Below are 11,333 nucleotides of genomic sequence, written 5' to 3' on the forward strand. Positions count from 1 at the left end.
TTTCTAATAAAATAATACAATAAACATATATTCTCTGTTAGTGTCACAAATAACATCTTGTAGAACTATGTACATGTCAGTCTAATATACGGTGGTCCGCAGATGTTTAGCTGTTGGAAGGTCTATCCCCCCCCCCCAACTGGACACAGTGTGTACCCATTTGGGGTGTCCAGGGAGGTTGGGGGTGGCCCTATTAGAGAACGGCCATCAACGACCCCTTCTTGTAAGCATTAATACTATTCGTATATTTGGATTGCTTAATACTGTAATGGCTTATCTTTATGGATATAAAGTTAGATTGCATAACTGCACCTATGTACTACTGGCCATAATATCAATGTTTTATGAGTTTGCTTTCCTCTGTTATTATTATGATTTCCTTTCCCTGCTTGTTACTATTTGAACAAATCTTAATAAAAACTATTTAAAGAGAAAATAATACAATAAACAACAGATTAAACTCTCATACCCATGTCTGCTATGCCAAATATACTCTTAATTATATATTTTTTATCTACTAGACTGACTTCATACCATTGGTTGGCCTTAACTTTTGGCTGGCTTTCACAGATAAGTTTCACAACCACTTTTATGTCTACTGTTGTGTACACATTTCTTTCAGACAATAGGGTTTATTTTCTTCATTTGTAAGAAATGTTAATGCTGCCTTCCAGATACAGCAGGGAACTGGAGTGTGGTCTGCAAGGACACAGCTCTGAGGGTATATGACAACTGCAGGATACTGGTCCCTCCTGTAACACCAACAGAATGGGTGTCACTGTTTCTCCAAACTTTTATTACAGTACAGGAAACAAAATTCAGTGACTAACATAAAAAGTTACCTTTTAATACACGTAAAGGCCTGTTCAAACACAATGCACTGTGGTAACTTGTGTTGCACTGCACTGAAAAAATAGAGTCAGACTCAAGTATGACAAGTTGTAAGACCAACACGCCATGTTTTAGCTAGTGTGCCAAATCAAGTTGTTGCTCAGTGCTTGTGTCTAGGAATCAAACTGTATAATATAGGAACACTGAGCTATTCCAGTTTTACTACAGTTTGATGCTTGTGATGGACATAATTAGGCAGTAAATATTCAGTTTGGAATGTGCTGTATGCGGCACTCTGCTTAAAGTGTTAAATATATACTTGTTGTACCACCATTTTTGTGCAACACTCATAGGATGATATGTAAGTCGATACATAGGACACAGCATGTTGCCTAGATCTCTGATATATGTAAATTTATTGATAATTGCGCTTTCTCTCTTGGATAGGCCAAATATCTTTGCTGCCAAGACATTGAGATCCTAAGGAAGCGACTAAATGCTAAAGGCATCGATCTCTTGGAACATATATCAAAGATGTGTTGGTGTTCTATTGAATGACGACTGTCATAAATACATGATTTTATGAATGTTTTTTTATATTTTTTGTAATAAATTATTGTAATTGTATACTACAAAGGGTGTGGCTGTTTCTCTCTTGGTACCAGTAAAGTCCAATACCTCAAAGTTTATTTCTAGCAATATTTTCAAATGGATGAGTACACCTCTTATAGCTTAATTTCTACTTTACAAATGTGTTAAATATATAGTTGTTGTACAGTTTCACAAGGTTCTTGCATTACATCAAGCTCACTTAAAAATAGACTTAAAATACCAAGCAACTAAATTAGGCACTCATAGCCTAACACAATTTTTAAAGCAATAGTCTAGTGTTGTTAAAAGCCTTAATGCTGCAGTTTTCAATTACTCTACAAAGCAAGATACTTTTGCTTACACAGCCTAAAACAGGCTTACAAAAAACAATAGCGATGTGTTGTTATCTTCGTCAGCATTACATTATATTGTCAGTTTCTCACTTCGGGTGAAATGGCCAGATTTGCAGAAAAATCATGTCTTTCTCTTCTCTGGACAATTTAGCTCTTGCATGCATAGAACAAAAGTTCATATGCAAGTATTATGTTTTAACTTGTTCAGACAAATATGAGCATACTTTCTTAGCTTTTTGTTTGAGTTACATGAGTTTATTAGAACTATCTGTAATGTTTTGCAGCTGCTCAAATCTGGTTAGCTACCTTCCAGACAAACGCGTGCTGTAATCACTTTGCTTTGGGCTAAGTAAACTAAAGACAGCCTCAGTCAGTAAATATTGGAGAGTGCATGTCAAGTCTTGATAAACAAAAAGAGGAAAGAAAGAATAGATTCTGCAAACATAAGAAATAAATGAAATGCAGTTATAGCAAGCAGCAACCTTTTGTTCACAATGTGCCTTATCAGGTACCCTGTTAAAGAATGTGTAGAGCAGGGGTGAGCCAAATGTTCCTGGGTTTGGTTTTATGAAACGTTCCTCTAACAGCTCCCAAGTTCTCAATGTTAATACAAACCCTTTTGAAGTCAATAGTAGCTGAACCTGTAAAATCATTTCTGACCGTTTTACTATTCAAACGGCTAATAGGCAAGCAATTGTTAACAAATGGTAGGAAGGTAGAGCACTGACATGAAAAAAAAAAAAAAAAAACGGTAGACACTCCACACACCTTTATTGAAAAAAAAGTCCTACAATGCAGAGTCATTGTCAATCATGTCATCCAGCAATGCAGATCCTCGGCAGTTTACTTAGTGTACAATAATATACAATGGGGTAACAGAGTAATGTAACCAATGTCATGAAAGGAAAATACTGGCCATGGAAATAGTACTTTAAAAGGTTTTAAAAGTTACTGTCCAAAAACCCAATCCTGTCAGAGGACTCCCTGTGGCTTTTCAGGGCCCACAGCACATCAAAAGTTTTCATGCATAACATATATTGCTCAAGTCACTACATGCAGCTGTTTACATCATTCAAGCTTTTCTTTTAAGTTTACTTTCCATCTCAATTCACTAAGATCAGTTTGTTGCCTCTGGTATGAAATGCCTCCCCAGACTACCGTACTGATTTCAAGCCCCGTCTAACACTGGGGAATAACTTCCTAATAAGATCTATGACATTACTTCTGTAATTGTGCACTGTATGACTTAAAGTGATACTAAAGTCTCAGTGTTCCTGCCCCCCCTTCTGCTGAATGCCCCCACAGCAAGCAACTTGCTATAGGGGCACCCAAGCTGAGCCACATCTCCCTGTGTCCATTTAGACAAAAAGCCACAGTTCGGTCCCACCCCCCCTCTCCTCATTGGCTCACTGACTTTGATTAAAAGGAGCGGGAGCTTATGGCACTGCTGTTTTTGCCAATGAAGAGGGAGGGTCCCAGGCAGCCGAGTCTCTCTCGCAACATCGCTGGATAGAGATGGGCTCAGGTAGGTATTAGGGAGGCTGCTGCACACTGAAGGTTTTTTTTTTATCTTAATGCATAGAATGAATTAAGATAAAAACCCTTCTGACTTAACAACCACTTTAATCCCTGTAAACACTTGCCAAATGTCAGGAGACAAAGACTGGTTAAAAAAAAAAAAACAAACGACATTTGGTCCGTGTGTATGTTGGTCTTTCCGACAGAAGCCCGGACTTTTGGTCGGCTTCTCCCAGCTCCGACTCCCGATCAGCCATTGGCAAAGAGTGTTATGGCAGAAAGGGGGGGCGTCCCCCTGTCAGAACACAACACCTCAGCGGGGGAGATCACTGGACTTACCGTGCATGGTTAGTACAGTGGCTCTGACCAGAGCTGTCAGTTTTTTTTCATGCAACCCACGAAAAAAAACTTTAGTGTGTACCAGGCTTTAGACTTATATGGTAACTAACATAAGTTTCTCATGTAAGGGCATTAACCTACTTTTTTAGGTTTCTGAGTTTGTTTGAAAGTACATCCATTATCCATGTGATTGGATTTGAGTGGACAATGTACTGCAAGTGATGATCAAAAATATTCACAATGCACTGCTGATCTTACCTAAAATGTTTTATGTGGTTTTAAATCAGCCAGCACAATTTATATAAAAGACAGCAACAGTAAAATGAAGTACAATTGGCCCCAACCTTTGGTATTGGTTTAAGAATACATATAGTAAAATACTAAAATAACTTTATTTAGCATTCTATATTTTCCCATAACAGCAAACATTTGAATAACCAAGCATAAAAAAATAACCAAGTTGAAGCTTAGTTACCATAACTCAAATTTCTAATAACCAAATATAATCCAAACTAATTCACCAGCCAGAATAGTTAATAAACAATACTGACCGTGGTCAATTCAATAGAAGTTTGTAAACTAAGTTTCAAGCCCAATGTCTTGCATATAAACACAATCAGACCAATACAGGCCTGTCATACACCCTTCTAAGTCTACATGACAAGTTCAAAGAAATTGTTTTTGTCTATAAATTTAGAAAGTTGATTATTCAAAATTTTCATATTTTTTTCCAGTTTCAGCACAGACTTAGTCCGGAGCAAGTGAGGAATCATTTTTAAAATTATAATCAGTAAGTTAAGGAAAGACACTTTTAAATGATATACTGTATATATTAAAATCAATACTAAAAATACTATAAAATATCTAAAGTCTTGTGATTTTCCATATTATTTCCTCTCAAATGAATAACTAAATTAGAGGGAGTTTAACCAGATCTAACACAAATGCCAAAAAGAAAGAAAAAACTCCTTCCAAGACATGCCTAATTTCGTAAACCATAAAACATGTTAACAATGTGGGTTACATTTCAGATTCTCTGTGTAAATCATCCTGATAGCCCGTTTGTGATCCCAGTGGACAGTCTTGCCAGGAATACAGACCAGATTTCTGGAACCTAGACTAGCAACAATCAAATGCATAAGTTAGGGTGAATATAAGGCTAGACCTCCAACCCCTAATATTTCAAACAACATCTGCATGGAGCCCCAATTAAGCCTATAAACCAATGTGATCAACACATTTATTCAGCACAAAAAAAAAAAAATAAACCTTGGTGAGAGATGTACATTTCATGCAAAAGAAAATAAGAACATGACCCACCCACCTATTTAATCAGTTTTACTACAGTATGTTTATTCAGAAATTGCATGAAATGGTCACTGAAAAATATTCTTGGACATTGGGCCTAAACTGCCTATCTTTTTGCTGGGTTCTAATTGTGAAATATGCATAGCAGTGAAAAAGGTCAAAGCAAATGCAATGCAAAAAAGCAAGGCATAATAGAAAAAAACACAAATTACTAACGCAGCAGAACACAGTTGTTTTAAGGTCACTGGAGTAAAAGGGAACCCATTTATTTACAGTACAAGAACCCTTAGTAAGAACCTCTGAGCTTGCTAAACAGAGAAAAATCCCTTACAAGGAGAACAATTTATCAAACGCTAAACAAAGGAAAAGCTAACACCACCATGCAATCACATAACTGGTCCATGTTGCAGAAATTACAGAATGAACAAAGCTAGCTCGAATTAAAGTTAATTCAAATCCCATAAACCAACAATTTTGACTCTGCACTTTAAAGATGCATGCACTGCAATTTTTTTATGAAAAGCCTCATAGTAAAACCAACAAAGTCCAGAAAAATACTTGCATGCTTCTAAAACATTATCAATGTGTTGAAAAATGCCATCATTGCGCTCAGGAAATTTTTTCAACTGAAACACTAACATAAATATAGAAGACTTGAAGTCATTTATTAATAAATCCACTAATAGGGTATGCCTACCATCATCAGACTGGACACCATCTTTACAGTTGGCTTTACCTAAAAATTCCCTACAGGAAGGGAGCAAATGACAGCAAATCCATAAACTTACTATTCCAAATGTTTCTTTTTCACTGCCATACACAGATGGACACCACAAGGTGAAATTTCACAAACCTTTGCCTCTTCATAGTGACTTTTGTGCATGGTATGAAAATAACACAGGAATAACAAAGGAATTGCCAGTGGCAACCAGATTCAACTTAGATAAATGAAACAGAGCAGGGGGCTCCTGAAGAAACCCAGCATCTTGTCCACCAGAACAATCAGAGACCTTAGTAGCCAGCGAGAAGCAGCTAGTATAGAGTTACCTGCCCCTGGACCAAGAGCAGTTTCTACAGTAGTAAAAGAGGTCACAGTGCTGTAGGCCACAAAAGCCCCCTTAACATTCTCCAGGGCAAGGAGAAAAGAGTTCTTTTTGATGCAAACATTCCTAGATGGGGACAGGGAACTAAATGCCTGTCTCTCCTCACCACAGAAGAGCAGCAATAGTTGATGAAGCATCAACAAAGCATAGCAGTCCCAGATGGTGGTGTTTTCAGACTAGATTGGCATTTTAACAGGAGCATCAGGAGCGATGGGTACATTGAATTCAGGCTGGAATGGCATTTCAATAAGAGCATTAGCAGAAGCTAGTGAGGTAAGTTCCAGACAGGCAAATACAATTTTATGTCCTCTTTTTGTGGGATTTTTAAGGCAATTCAAACATCAATATATATTAAAATAATCTTAAAAAGTAGAAGTATACTTCTTTTTTATATTTATACTTTTTAAGTGAAAAAATAAAATATATAAACCAGGTTTTTCAGGCCTGTGGCCTGATGTGGGTCTGCCATTGTTACCGGTTACCTCTCCAGCCCATGTGAGCTGTGACCCTGGGTGTGAGAACTGAGACATGGACGACTCCAGCATCTTGGTTTTGTGTTTTTATTGTAGAAAAGGGGATGGGAGAAGGGAATGATTGGGATTTCTCCTTTAGGCTTAACTAATTACACTTGGGACTTAATCCTTGAAAAATGCCCATTGACGCTTCCTTGGTGCCAGCCGACGCCAGCCAATGCTTATTAACACTAAGAACACAATGTAACTTAATAGAAGTGCTGGATCCTCGACAATAAGTCCAGAAGACCCAAGACTGTAAATTGTAGAATTACTGACACTGCTGTCCTGCAAAGTCCCTGAACACTCCCCTCCTGCCTTGCACTGGCTTAAGGTAGTACCTTGTAGGGTTCTATAAGCTGCAACTGTTAACTGACACACTCTGTACAATTCAGGGCCCAACTGCAGGTGCCCCCTTTAACCTTGAATTCTTTGGGGTTCACTGACTATGGACCCCACTCTGTACCTTCAGGGTCCTCAACCTAGGTACCCCCTTTCAGCTAGCTGGCACTGGATCCCAGAACCTCTTCCGGAGTGGTCCCCTCTGACTCTGGCAGACCCCCATGGGCAATCCGCAGTACTCACGACCTGTGTAGGCTTTCCTGGGACTGGACCCCTCTCAGGCTCCGCAGGCTCTCGGCACACCGGATCCCCTCAGCTCAGTTCAGCGCTCTCTGGGTTCTCAGGCGATACCCCGAGGCATCCACTTCCTCAGACAGGAGGAGAGACAGCTGTACTCTCCCTCCTGGGACTCTGCTCCTGCCAGAGACACCCTGTCACGCACTTCCCCCAAACTTATACCCACTCCCAGGAATCCTTTGCAGCATAATCTGCCTTCTGGGGTAGTTACAAGCTTGAATGTGTCCCCTGATTGGGCTTCCCACACTGCCCTATGAGAAGACTCTCACAGGAGCCAGTGGGGATACTTCTCCCCTCAGCAGGCACATCTGGAAGCCCTGACACCCTAACTAAATAAATCACAGCCCTGCTGTTAGGCAGACAAGGCCCACTATACATTTACCTAGCACCTACCTGTAGGGTGCTACATATATTTTTATTTTAGTGATTTTGAATTGTCTTAAAAATCCCACAAAAAGAGGACATCAAATTGTAATTACAAAGAAAGGATGATGACAATTACACCCTCAGCCATATTTGGAGTTTTTTCCAGTTCCAGGCAGGCTACCCTTTCTGGTTCACTCGCCCACTCGGTAATCCTATGTAGCAATGTCTTCACACTGGAGAGGAGAAGTAGCTGTTGGCAGTGGCGTCTGCAGGGGGGGGGGTGGGGCTAACCTGGGCTATAGCCCCGAATGTGCCCCAGAAAAGCCCCAGGTGTCATCTTTGGAAGAGATCAATAGTAGCCCCGGGTCCATCCTCTGCCCTGTCTCGCGGCCTGGCCAGCCCACCACACTGCTTGCTAGCATCGCCTGCCGCTTGGCGTCTAGCAACCAGTGAGGTCAGCCTTGTGTGGGGGTGTGTTATCACTCGTTACCATGTGAGGCTTCCCCTCCTCCCCCAGCATTCAGAGCGCAGGAGGATTTTCATTTCATCCTCCGCACCTGAAATTGGCTCCACCCACCTCCCTGCCATCAGAGAAACTGACTGAAGCTGGATGGGGCAGGAAGGATTCATGGGTGGATGGATGGATGGTGTCAGCGCCGGTTCCGGGACTTGGTAAGTGTTACTGGCTCTGCCCCCCTGCCCACTCTCTCTCACTACCCCCCCTTCCTCACTACCACCCCCCTCCCCCCTCTCTCTCACTACCCCCCTCTCTCACTACTTCCCCCCTCCCCCTCTCTCACTACGACCCCCCTCCCTCTCTCACTACTACCCCCCTCCCTCACTACCACCCCCTCCCCCACTCTCACTACTGCCGCCCTCACCCTCTCTCACTACTACCCCCTCCCTCACTACCACCCCCTCTCTCTCACTACCCCCTCTCTCTCACTACCCCCCTCTCTCACTACTACCCCCCTCCCTCTCTCACTACTACCCCCCTCCCTCTCTCACTAATACCCCCCTCCCCCTCTCTCACTACTACCCCCTCCCCCTCTCTCACTACTTCTCCCCTCCCCCTCTCTCATTATTTCCCCCCTCCCCCTCTCTCACTACTACCCCCTCTCTCTCACTATCCCCTCTCTCTCACTACCCCCCTCTCTCACTACTTCCCCCTCCCCCTCTCTCACTACTACCCCCTCCCTCACTACCACCTCTCTCTCTCACTACCACCCCTCTCTCACTACTTCCCCCCTTCCCCTCTCTCACTACTGCCCCCCTCCCTCACTACTTCCCCCCTCCCCCTCTCTCACTACTACCCCCTCCCTCTCTCTCTCACTACTTCCCCCCTCCCCATCTCTCACTACTTCCCCCCTACCCCTCTCTCACTACTTCCCCCCTCCCCCCTCTCTCTCACTACTACCCCCCTCCCCCTCTCTCTCACTACTACCCCCTCCCCCTCTCTCTCACTACTTCCCCTTCTCCCACTCTCTCACTACCCCCTCCTCTCTCCCCTCTATCCCTCTCTCTCCCTCTATCCCTCTTTCTCCTTCTATCCCTCTCTCTCTCTCTCTCTCTTTCTATCCCTCTCTATGCCTCTATCACTCTCTCTGCCTCTATCCCTCTCTCTCCTTCTATCCCTCTTTCTCCTTCTCTCTCCTTTTATCCTTCTCTCTCCTTCTATCCCTCTCTCTCTCCCTCTCCCTCTCTCCCCCTCTCTCTCACTCTCTCTCCCTCTCTCTCTCTCCCTCTATCCCTCTCTCTCCCTTTATCCCTCTCTCTCCCTTTATCCCTCTCTCACCTTCTCTCTCCCTCTCTCTCCTTCTATCCCTCTCTCTCCTTCTATCCCCCTCTCTCCCTCTATCCCTCTCTCTCCCTCTATCCCTCTCTCTCCTTCTATCCCTCTCCCTCCCTCTATCCCTCTCCCTCCCTCTATCCCTCTTTCTCCCCCTATTCCTCTCTCTCTCCCTCTATCCCTCTTTATCCTTCTCTATCCCTCTCTCTCCTTCTATCCCTCTATCCCTCTCTCTCCCTCTATCCCTCTCTCCTTCTCTCTCCCTCTCTCTCCTTCTATCCCTCTCTCTCCTTCTTTCTCCCTCTATCCCTCTCTCTCTCCCTCTATCCCTCTCGCTCCTTCTCTCTCCCTCTGTCTCCTTCTATCCCTCTCTCTCCCTCTATCCCTCTCTCTCCCTCTATCCCTCTCTCTCCTTCTATCCCTCTCCCTCTATCCCTCTCCCTCCCTCTATCCCTCTCTCTCCTTTTCTATCCCTCTCTCTCCTTCTATCCCTCTCTCCCTCTCTCTGCCTCTATCCCTCTCTCTGCCTCTATCCCTCTTTCTCCCTCTATCCCTCGCTCTCCCCCTATCCCTCACTCTCCTTCTATCCCTCTCTCTCCTTCTATCCCTCTCTCCTTCTCTCTCCCTCTCTCCTTCTCTCTCCATCTCTCTCCTTCTTTCTCCCTCTATCTCCTTCTCTCTCCCTCTATCTCCTTCTCTCTCCCTCTATCTCCCTCTCTCTCCCTCTCTCTCTCCCTCTCCTACTCTCTCCCTCTCTCTCTCCTTCTCTCCCTCTATCCCTCTCTCCTTCTCTCTCCTTCTATTCCTCTCTCTCCTATCCCTCTCTCTCCTTCTATCACTCTCTCTCCTTCTAGCCCCTCTCTCCTTCTCTCTCTCCTTCCCTCTATCTCCCTCTCTCTCACTCTTTCTCCCTCTCTCTCCCTCTAGCTCCCTCTCTCTCTCCCTCTATCCCTCTCTCTCCTTCTATCCCTCTCTCTCCCTCTCTCCTTCTCTCTCCCTCTCTCCTCTCTCCTTCTATCCCTCTCTCTCCTTCTATCCCTCTCTCCTTCTATCTCTCTCTCTCTCTCTCTCCCTCTCTATCCCTCTCTCTCCTCCTATCCCTCTCTCCCCCTCTCTCCCTCTATCCATTTCTATCCCTCTATCTCCCACTATCCCTCTCTCTCCCTCTATCCTTCTATCCCCCTCTCTCCTTCTCCCTCTCTCCCTCTATCCCTCTCTCTCCCTCTCTCTCCTTCTATCCCTGTATCTCTCTCTATCCCTCTCCCTCCTTCTATCCCTCTTTCTCCGTCTCTCTCCTTCTCCTTCTCTCTCCCTCCTTCTATCCCTCTCTCTCCCTCTATCCCTTTCTCTCCCTCTCTCTCCCTCTATCCCTCTCTCTCCCTTTCTCTCCTTCTATCCCTCTTTCTCCTTCTCTCCCCTTCTCTCTCCTTATATCCTTCTCTATCCTTCTATCCCTCTCTCTCCCTCTCTCCCTCTCTCTCCCTCTCTCTCCCTCTCTCCCTCTATCCCTCTCTCTCCTTCTATCCCTCTCTCCTTCTATCCCTCTCTCTCCTTCTATCCCACTCTCTCTCTCTCTTTACCCCCCCCCCCTCTCTCTCTCCCTCTTTATCCCTCTCTCCCTCTCCCTCCCTGACTATTCTGATTCTTATCTTCCAGAAGCACATTTGTGAGGTCAGGGCTTCTCATCCAACATCTGTGCCTGTTATAGCTGCGAAGGGTGAGTCATTTTATGGTGGGGCATTGGGCAGGGGCGAGGGGGCAGGCATTGGGTGGAGCTTGGGCGGGACTTTTTGGAGGGGTTATCAAATTTACCTTGGGGCTGCAGCCCCTGGTTTTTTTACCACCTAGCAACACCCCTGGCTGTTGGAGAGACTTTCTTAGTAACTAACAATTATTAGCTGCTCTGTTTCTTTGATTGGTACCAAAAGCTGCATGCCAGTACTGTTGCAGGTTACGAGGAACAATGGCTGACACATGAGGAGCA

The 11,333-nt window shown here is 44.1% G+C and overlaps 1 pseudogene across 1 annotated transcript; it reads left to right on the top strand.

The window, feature by feature from the left end:
* The first annotated feature begins 5,887 nt into the window (after positions 1 to 5,887).
* On the top strand, positions 5,888 to 10,872 carry LOC309548115 (annotated as a pseudogene). Its single transcript has 3 exons — positions 5,888 to 6,039; positions 10,277 to 10,367; positions 10,548 to 10,872. The product of its transcript is annotated as an uncharacterized misc_RNA (transcript).
* The last annotated feature ends 461 nt before the right edge of the window (positions 10,873 to 11,333 follow it).

This window comes from Pelophylax lessonae (assembly GCF_965119305.1).
Source record: "Pelophylax lessonae genome assembly, chromosome: 2".
Lineage (NCBI taxonomy): Eukaryota > Metazoa > Chordata > Amphibia > Anura > Ranidae > Pelophylax > Pelophylax lessonae.